This window comes from Lucilia cuprina, chromosome X (assembly GCF_022045245.1).
Source record: "Lucilia cuprina isolate Lc7/37 chromosome X, ASM2204524v1, whole genome shotgun sequence".
Lineage (NCBI taxonomy): Eukaryota > Metazoa > Arthropoda > Insecta > Diptera > Calliphoridae > Lucilia > Lucilia cuprina.
Window position 1 is genome coordinate 9,615,740 of NC_060949.1, and position 10,781 is coordinate 9,626,520.

The window sequence follows — 10,781 nt, forward strand, 5'->3', positions numbered from 1 at the left end:
GGATTCATTGCATTAAATATCATGTTACAACTGAGGTGTTAAGCTTGCAACGAAAGCCCTCCCAGCCATGATCACCTATGGAATTCATACCTATTTAGTTGTTATTAGATGATCCCTTAAGAATTTCAAACGCTACCCAGCTCTACCTTGCCATTAGAATCAAAACATTACATATTTATAGCTTCATCATTTCAATTTTTATTAACAAAAGTTTTAATAATATATATTAATATTAGAATATTTTTTTTTAATTCAAAATCTCAGCCTATAGCATGTGTTAAAACAATTTTATGAAAATTTTCAATCAAAACATTTTTAACATAATAAATTTAGGGTAAATATAACAGTGATTAATTTTAATATCTAAATAAGTTTCTAATTTTGTAACACTATAAATTTTAACAATGAAATTGTAACAAAAGAAAGGATAAAAATAAATGGTAGCAATTATTCAAGGCAATGTTGCACCCTGTATAATTATTAAAATTTGCGAATATGCAAATAAAACAAAATTCAAATTAAGATAGGTCAGTTTTTACCAATATGAAGAGAAAAGAATATGAAAAAATTGCAGACGGACAGAGGTGTAGGACGAAAAATATTAAAAGAGGTAATTTTTTTAATTTAGAGTAAATAACTAAATTTAACTAAAATTCAGAATTATTAAAATATTATAAATTTACCTTTGGATTTTGTGGGTTAAGTTATTAATTCTTTTTCTCAGAAATACAAATTTCACGAAACTATATTTTTTATTAATGTTGCTTTCGTGTTCATTCGATTTAAACTGGAATTAACTTTTATCAAAAAAATCTTATATATTTTTTTGTTTGATTTTATACATATTTAGATGTCCGTTTAAAATTCACTGAAATTTTATATTTTACTAAAATTTTACTTGAATCTGTAAATTTTTCTATTTGTGCAAAATTTCTATTTATTTTAATTTTTCTATTCTTTTAACTGTTGTACTCTCTTTTCTTATTTTCTTCCTCTTAAATATTTTAAATTTTTCACATCTTAAACTTTATAATTATACCCTACACCACTTTAGTGGGGAGGGTATATTGGGTTTGTGCTGATGTTTGTAACGCACAATAATATTGGTCCTATACCCACCTTAAAGTATACCAATCGGCTTAGAATCATTTTCTGAGTCGATTTAGCGATGTCCGTCCGTCTGTCCGTCCTTCTGTCCGTCCGTCCATGTAAACCTTGTAATCAAACTACAGGTCGCAATTTTTAAGATAATTCAATGAAATTTGGTACATAATCTTATATTGTTCCAGGGACGAAGCCTATTAAAAATGGTTAAGAACGGTCTATTATTTCACCTAGCCCCCATACAACTGAACCCCCGAATAGGGCTTGTAAACCTTGTAATCAAACTACAGATCGCAATTTTGGAGATAATTCAATGAAATTTGGCACATGATCTTTTATGGTATCGTAGACGAAGCCTCTTGAAAATGGTTAACATCGGTCCATTATTTCACCTAGCCCCCATACAACTGAACCCCTCAAATAGGGCTTTTAAAACTTGTAATCAAACTACAGGTCGCAATTTTGAAGATAATTCAATAAAATTTGGCACTCGATCTTCTATTGTACCAGAGACGAAGGCTGTTGCAAATGGTTTACATCGGCCCATTATTTAACCTAGCCCCCATACAACTGAACCCGCCGAATAGGGCATTTAAGTCCATAATTGTGTTTAATACACTCGTATCTGGACAAAAACCTGCCAAACCAAGTTTTATACTAAGTAGCCTTGATGACTTAGAAACGATAAAGTTTAATAATTGCTTAAATTTTATATTTAACCTTAAATATATATATTTTTTTTACAGACATCGAATATGTGAAATAACATATTTACTGTCCCTTGGAATAAGCCGTGGCGTGAGGGCTTAAGTACTTCTTAATTTTAAAATATTTAATTAAAAACTTAGAAGGAAACTAATTATTCCGCGAAATACACTGTGGTGTAGGGTATTATATGGTCGGGCTTGACCGACTATAACATTCTTACTTGTTTTTATATATATTTTTTCACTTTAAAATAGATTTTTGTACTACTTTTTATATGACATTTTCAAAAAATATTTTAATATAAAATTTTTCTAAAAATAAGCATTTTCTTATTTCTTTAATTAATGTTTCACTTGCGAAGTAGTAAAAAAACTAATTGTCAAAACATAATAATGTGAGATTTTTCAACTTACATTTGTCACAGTTCAGTCCATCGATGAATGGCCATTCAGCAATGCTACATACGTGTGATGAAGGGTGACAGAATTATAAAGTATATTTCGATGTGATTTTGAATTTTTTTCTTCTTCTTCCTTATTTTAAATTAACTCTATCAGCAACATTTCTTATATTTTAACCCACTGCGAAATTTTTGATAATTCTGAACAAAATAAAATAAAATAAAGGGATATATTTAAAACTATTTCACCATTGGCATAAATTCAAAATAAATAGAAAATACGATACTTAATGCATTAAATAGGATTGATTTTGAGGATGGGAGTGTTCTCCATGGATTATATGATTGTCGAAGATTTTAGGTTGATCCCAGTAAGGATGATCAGTAGATATTTGTTTTGTTTAGGAAAATTAAAAGCAAAATTTTTCATATCTTACCTAAAGAGATATGCCATCAATATTTTATTATTTATTTTAATTATTGCAGGTTTATTGATTATAACCTTAATTTTCCAGAATAAATAAATTAAATTAATTTTTATTTGAAATTTTATGAGTTTTTCCAATTTAACCAATTATGCAATTTTCAAAAAGTTAACCACACCTTTTCTTCCGAATATCTTCGGATTGTAAAAATTTATTTATTTTTTTGACTGTATTCTCCAAAAACTTTGTAAAAATGAAACGTGGTTTAAGAATCTTCAATATATATAATATCAGAAAAAGTATTAACTAAATAGCTTAATAAAAATTGGCGCGAGCTACAAGTAAAATAGAAAGTAACTAGTAAAACCATATGATACTAGGAATGTATTTTGTAGCTGGTGGTGAATTTGTACAGTGGGACAAAATAAAGAAAAATATGATAAATAAAGACGTTATTTTTGAATTTGTTCGTATAAACAATTTTAAAAGATACAACTAAACAAATTCATATTATGATGAATTAACAAAACTAATGTTTTGAATATTTACATATATTATTTAAGGAATATAAATCCAAATATTAATAGAACATATATGTATGTATGTATTTATATTCAAATTTTTAACAATTAATTTAATTTTTTTTTTACATCAGGTTTTAAGAAAAATCTAATTTAAAATATTTATCAAATAAAGTGTATACATGCTTATATAAACAGTAGAGTATTCAATTATTCGGGTTTTTGTCTTATTCGGTTTATTCGACAAATAATTATTTGAGGTTTTACGTTAGCCGGTTAATAATCGGATAATTAAAAATTATTCGGTTATTCGAATAAAAGGAAACTAGATGTTATTATTGCTTTTAACAATAATTTTCTTTAATACACTCTGTAACAATTTTGAAAAAAGCATTCACACATGGAAAAGTTGATAAGCATGTGAAAATAAATTCCACTTACGGAATTGTGCACTCCGATTTTTATGACCTTGTAAAAGGATTTCAAAGTTTAAAGGACTACAAACGAATATTTAAAATATTTATATGTATATTATAATGCTAATATTGGTATCACTTAGAGAAAAAGGAAAAAGAAATTACATATAAAAATATTTCATTTTCGACTCAAAAACTTTTAACTACTTTTTTGTGACAAATTTTCTTTAAGATTTCCAATTCTTTCTTGATGATCTTGATGATTTGAAGTAAATTATATTATTTCGAAGCAGAGGAACTCAGCTTCATTTGAAATTAATATTAATACCAACTTTTTAATATAAATTTGGAATTCCATCTTTTGAAATTGGATGTCTTTTAAACTTTAAAGTCCTTTTACAGGAGCATAAGAGCTGATTATGAAAAACTGAGTACACAGAGCTAATACTAATGGTCCACAGTTTCCTGTACGCACGGTTTATAAACAAAAATATTATTTTCACTTCAATTCTTTGTTTAGTTTTTTATCAAATACTAGAAATTCTTGTTTATGTGAAATGCTTTTCTATATAAAGACATTACTGTTTTTAAGATTTTCAACGAGTTCTAGAATTCATACGTTCCATTGAACACTAGTTCAACTATAACTGTTGCTGAAAACTTGGTAGAAATCCTTAAGAACACAACAATGTTCCCAAAAAAATTGGTTGTAAAAATAAAAGCGATATAATTATTTCCTTATTTCTTTTCAAAAAACATCAAATATATTTTCTTTATTATAGAAAATTGATTAAGAAATTAAGAAAAGAAGAAAATTTATTATAAAAATTTTAAATTTGTAGAAAATACATAGTAATTTTACTGCTAAATAGTAAGTTTTTCTTAATCGGTTAATTGATAGAAATTATTCGGATTATTCGTTATTTGAAATTTGACAATTTTCATTTATTCGAATGATTAATCGTCAAAAATTAATCGATTAACCGAACGACGATTAATCGTTTGAATACTCTAATAAACAGGCTATGTTTATAAGGATATGTCAATTAAATTAGTGAATTAAAACAATGAGAAACTTTCGAGTTGTAGAAGATTCATTCAAAGAGAAAATAGATTTTTACAATATGTTTATTATTCTATTCAATTCATAATGTTCAAAAATTTAAATGGGAAAATGTTACTCATACAGAAATTTATTTGCAAAATGCCAGCACTTTACAAAAATTTCAAAAAAGTCAAAAATCTTCTCAGTAAACATTTAGATAAATTGGAATTTACGACATCAATTCCACGAAAACGTGTAAATGATAAATAATAAAAAATATTAAAATGATTTTACTCACGTTGTTCGTTTTTAAGAGTAAACATTATACAAAAAATTGGTTTAAAATATTTCGAACAATATTTTGTAAAAGTACTCTAATTATTATAAAAGGTCTAAAATTGTATAAAAACACACTAACACTGCAAACGAATAAACGGTTACTCACTAAAATAAAGGGTTAAGTTTGTATTTAAATTACATGATTTATTAATTTTCACGGGTTAAAAATATAAAAAAAGTTTTATAATTTTTTTCCGACTACATTATTTTTACACCAAAAGCAAAACAAAACAAGTAAGAAATTATAGTCGGGCGAGGCCGACCATATAATACCCTACACCTTTGACAAAAATATAATGAGATTTAGTTGCCATAATAAAGCATTTAAGTTGAATTGTACCTTGCCTTAGATATACATACTTAAGCCGTTTATCTATATATATAAAATTCTAACGTTACTGACTGACTGACTGACTCATTGACTGATTCATCATCGCACAGCCTAAACGGTCAAAGCTAAATAGCTGCAATTTGGACAGGGGGTTGGTCTCCCACCAAATAGATCCACTAAGACGGGATTTTTGGAAATTCGAATGTTTAGGGGGTAAAAAAGGGTAAAAACGGGTAAAATCGGTAACCTCATATCTCCTAAACTAGAAAAGATACAAAAATAGTTTAAAGCTTATCGTCGTTCATTTAAAAAATAAGCGGACAGGTGTCTGGTACTTTTTTCAATTTCGGCCGCTTTAGGGAATAAACGGGTAAAAACTGTATTTTGGTACTATTTTTGCACCCCGTGTATCTTTTAAACCTGTGAACATTCAAACAATATTTTTGACTCCTTCATAACTTGACGAAAAAATAAAAATATAAATTTAGTACTTTTTGGATATTCGGATGTTTAAGGGGTGAAAATTGTACCTATTTTTGGTACTTTTTTCATAAAACATTGATTTTGGTTTATTAACTTATACATATAAATACGTAATAACGGGCTCCCACTACGATGTTGCAACATTTTGGAATAGAATTTTTATTTCGTTAATGAAATTAAGCATGTAGAGCCCGGAGTAAATGAGAATCTATAAAAGGGGACTTTTTGGTACTTTTTCGTTCTTCAAAAGGTACTTTTTGAATTTCCTATAATATTGAACCTAGAAACATGAAATTAAGTATGTAGAGGATGGATTAAGTGAGAACCTATAAAAGGGGACTTTTGGTACTTTTTCGTTCTTCAAAAGGTACTTTTTGGATTTTTGTATAATATTGAACTAGAAACATGAAATTAAGCATGTAGAGCCCAGAGTAAATGAGAATCTATAAAAGGAGACTTTTTGTACTGTTTCGTTCTACAAAAGATACTTTTTGAGTTTTCTATAAAATTTAACCTAGAAACATGAAACTAAGCATGTAGAGCCCGGAGTAAATGAGAATCTATAAAAGGGGACTTTTCGTTCATCAAAAGGTACTTTTTGAATTTTTTATAATATTGAACCTAGAAACATGAAATTAAGTATGTAGAGCCTGGATTAAGTGAGAACATATAAAAGGGGACTTTTTGAAACCTTTTCGTTCTTCAAAAGGTACTTTTTGGATTTTTGTATAATATTGAACCTAGAAACGTGAAATTAAGCATGTAGAGCCCGGATTAAGTGAGGTCCTATAAAAGGGGACTTTTTGGTACTTTTCCGTTCTTTAAAAGGTACATTTTGAATTTTCTATAATATTCAACCTAGAAACATGAAATTAAGCGTTTAGAGCCTGGATTAAGTGAGAAACTATAAAAGGGCACTTTTTGGTACTTTTTCGGTCTTCAAAAGGTACTTTTTGTGTTTTTTATAATATTGATCCTAGAAACATGAAATTAAGCATGTAGAGCACGTAGAAAATGAGAATCTGTAAAAGCGGACTTTTTGGTACTTTTTCGTTCTACAAAAGGTACTTTTTGAGTTTTCTATAAAATTTAACCTAGAAAAATGAAATTAAGCGTGTACACCCCGGAGTAAATGAGAATCTATAAAGGGGACTTTTTGGTACTTTTTCGTTCTTCAAAAGGTACTTTTTGAATTTCCTATAATATTAAACCTAGAAGCATGAAATTAAGAATGTAGAGCCCGGAGTAAATGAGAATCTATAAAAGGGGACTTTTTGGTATTTTTTCGTTCTTCAAAATGTACTTTTTGAATTTCCTATAATATTGAACCTAGAAACATGAAATTAAGTATGTAGAGGATGGATTAAGTGAGAACCTATAAAAGGGGACTTTTGGTACTTTTTCGTTCTTCAAAAGGTACTTTTTGGATTCTTGTATAATATTGAACCTAGAAACATGAAATTAAGCATGTAGAGCCCAGAGTAAATGAGAATCTATAAAAGGAGACTTTTTGGTACTGTTTCGTTCTACAAAAGGTACTTTTTATGAGAATCTATAAAAGGGGACTTTTTGGTATTTTTTCGTTCGGGCTCCCACTACGATGTTGCAACATTTTGGAATAGAATTTTTATTTCGTTAATGAAATTAAGCATGTACACCACGGAGTAAATGAGAATCTATAAAGGGGACTTTTTGGTACTTTTTCGTTCTTCAAAAGGTACTTTTTCAATTTCCTATAATATTAAACCTAGAAGCATGAAATTAAGAATGTAGAGCCCGGAGTAAATGAGAATCTATAAAAGGGCACTTTTTGGTATTTTTTCGTTCTTCAAAAGGTACTTTTTGAATTTCCTATAATATTGAACCTAGAAACATGAAATTAAGTATGTAGAGGATGGATTAAGTGAGAACCTATAAAAGGGGACTTTTGGTACTTTTTCGTTCTTCAAAAGGTACTTTTTGAATTTCCTATAATATTGAACCTAGAAACATGAAATTAAGTATGTAGAGGATGGATTAAGTGAGAATCTGTAAAAGGAGACTTTTTGGTACTGTTTCGTTCTACAAAAGGTACTTTTTATGAGAATCTATAAAAGGGGACTTTTTGAAACCTTTTCGTTCTTCAAAAGGTACTTTTTGAATTTCCTATAATATTAAACCTAGAAACATGAAATGAAGAATGTAGAGCCCGGAGTAAATGAAAATCTATAAAAGGGGACTTTTTGGTATTTTTTTTCGTTCTTCAAAAGGTACTTTTTGAATTTCCTATAATATTGAACCTAGAAACATGAAATTAAGTATGTAGAGGATGAATTAAGTGAGAACCTATAAAAGGGGACTTTTGGTACTTTTTCGTTCTTCAAAAAGTACTTTTTGGATTTTTGTATAATATTGAACCTAGAAAAATGAAATTAAGCATGTAGAGCCCGGAGTAAATGAGAATCTATAAAAGGAGACTTTTTGGTACTGTTTCTTTTTACAAAAGGTACTTTTTATGAGAATCTATAAAAGGGGACTTTTTGAATTTTTTTGTTCGGGCTCCCACTACGATGTTGCAACATTTTGGAATAGAATTTTTATTTCGTTAATGAAATTAAGCATGTAGAGCCCGGAGTAAATGAGAATCTATAAAAAGGAACTTTTTGGTACATTTTCGTTCTTCAAAAGGTACTTTTTGAATTTCCTATAATATTGAACCTAGAACATGAAATTAAGTATGTAGAGCCCGGAGTAAATGAGAATCTATAAAAGGGTACTTTTTGGTATTTTTTCGTTCTTCAAAAGGTACTTTTTGAATTTCCTATAATAATGAACCTAGAAACATGAAATTAAGTATGTAGAGGATGGATTAAGTGAGAACCTATAAAAGGGGACTTTTGGTACTTTTTCGTTCTTCAAAAGGTACTTTTTGGATTTTTGTATAATATTGAACCTAGGAACGTGAAATTAAGCATGTAGAGCCCGGATTAAGTGAGGACCTATAAAAGGGGACTTTTTGGTACTTTTCCGTTCTTTAAAAGGTACATTTTGAATTTTCTATAATATTGAACCTAAAAACATGAAATTAAGCGTTTAGAGCCTGGATTAAGTGAGAACCTATAAAGGGTACTTTTAAGTTCTTCAAAAGGTACATTTTGTGTTTTTTATAATATTGATGCTAGAAACATGAAATTAAGCATGTGGAGCCCGGAGTTAATTAGAATCTTTAAAAGCAATCAGGGACTTGAGTAAATGAAAATTTAAACTGAATATTTTCTGGTATTTTTTGAACTTAGGAACATGAAATTAAATAAAATAGGTCCTTTGGTACTTTTTCGTACTTCACTGGTACTGGTACTTTTAGAGCTTTCTAAAATATTGAATATATAAACATAAAATTAAACACGAAAATTGAAAAGGCATACTCTGGTACTTTTTTGTTTTTTTTACTAATACTTTTCGAATTTTCTATAATATTGAACCTAAAAAGATTAAATTGGACATGTAGCTTCCTGATTGTATAAAAATCTGTATGCGTTTTTTTTTTGGTTTCTGGTTGAAAATTAAACATGCGTCATCCTGATTTAATGAAAATATATAAAAAGGCACTGTCTGGTACTTTTTCGTTCTTCAACTGTTTTTTTCTAATTTTCTGTAATATTGAGACTAGAATCATAAAATCAAACTTAAAGAGTTCTCTAAAAGGGGAATTTTTGATATTGCAGATATATATACATTTACAATAATTTATTTTATTCCATTACGATGAGGGTAGCGAAGCACACTGGGTATAGCTAGTATTATACAAAATCCATTCTCTTAATCCATCCTCTACATACTTAATTTCATGTTTCTAGGTTCAATATTATAGGAAATTAAAAAAGTACCTTTTGAAGAACGAAAAAGTACCAAAAAGTCCCCTTTTATAGATTTTCATTTACTCCGGGCTCTACATAATTAATTTCATGTTCTAGGTTCAATATTATAGGAAATTCAAAAAGTACCTTTTGAAGAACGAAAAAGTACCAAAAAGTTCCCTTTTATAGATTCTCATTTACTCCGGGCTCTACATGCTTAATTTCATTAACGAAATAAAAATTCTATTCCAAAATGTTGCAACATCGTAGTGGGAGCCCGAACGAAAAAATACCAAAAAGTCCCCTTTTATAGATTCTCATAAAAAGTACCTTTTGTAGAACGAAACAGTACCAAAAAGTCTCCTTTTATAGATTCTCATTTACTCTGGGCTCTACATGCTTAATTTCATGTTTCTAGGTTCAATATTATACAAAAATCCAAAAAGTACCTTTTGAAGAACGAAAAAGTACCAGAATTCCCCTTTTATAGGTTCTCACTTAATCCATCCTCTACATACTTAATTTCATGTTTCTAGGTTCAATATTATAGGAAATTCAAAAAGTACCTTTTGAAGAACGAAAAAATACCAAAAAGTCCCCTTTTATAGATTGTCATTTACTCCAGGCTCTACATTCTTAATTTCATGTTTCTAGGTTCAATATTATACAAAAATGCAAAAAGTACCTTTTGAAGAACGAAAAAGTCCCCTTTATAGATTCTCATTTACTCCGGGGTGTACACGCTTAATTTCATTTTTCTAGATTAAATTTTATAGAAAACTCAAAAAGTACCTTTTGTAGAACGAAAAAGTACCAAAAAGTCCGCTTATACAGATTCTCATTTTCTACGTGCTCCACATGCTTAATTTCATGTTTCTAGGATCAATATTATAAAAAAGACAAAAAGTACCTTTTGAATAACGAAAAAGTACCAAAAAGTGCCCTTTTATAGTTTCTCACTTTATCCAGGCTCTAAACGCTTAATTTCATGTTTCTAGGTTGAATATTATAGAAAAGAAAATATTCCAGTTTAAATTTTCATTCACTCAAGTCCCTGATTGCTTTTATGGATTCTAATTAACTCCGGGCTCCACATGCTTAATTTCATGTTTCTTGGATCAATGTTATAAAAAACACAAAAAGTACCTTTTGAAGAACGAAAAGGTATCAAAA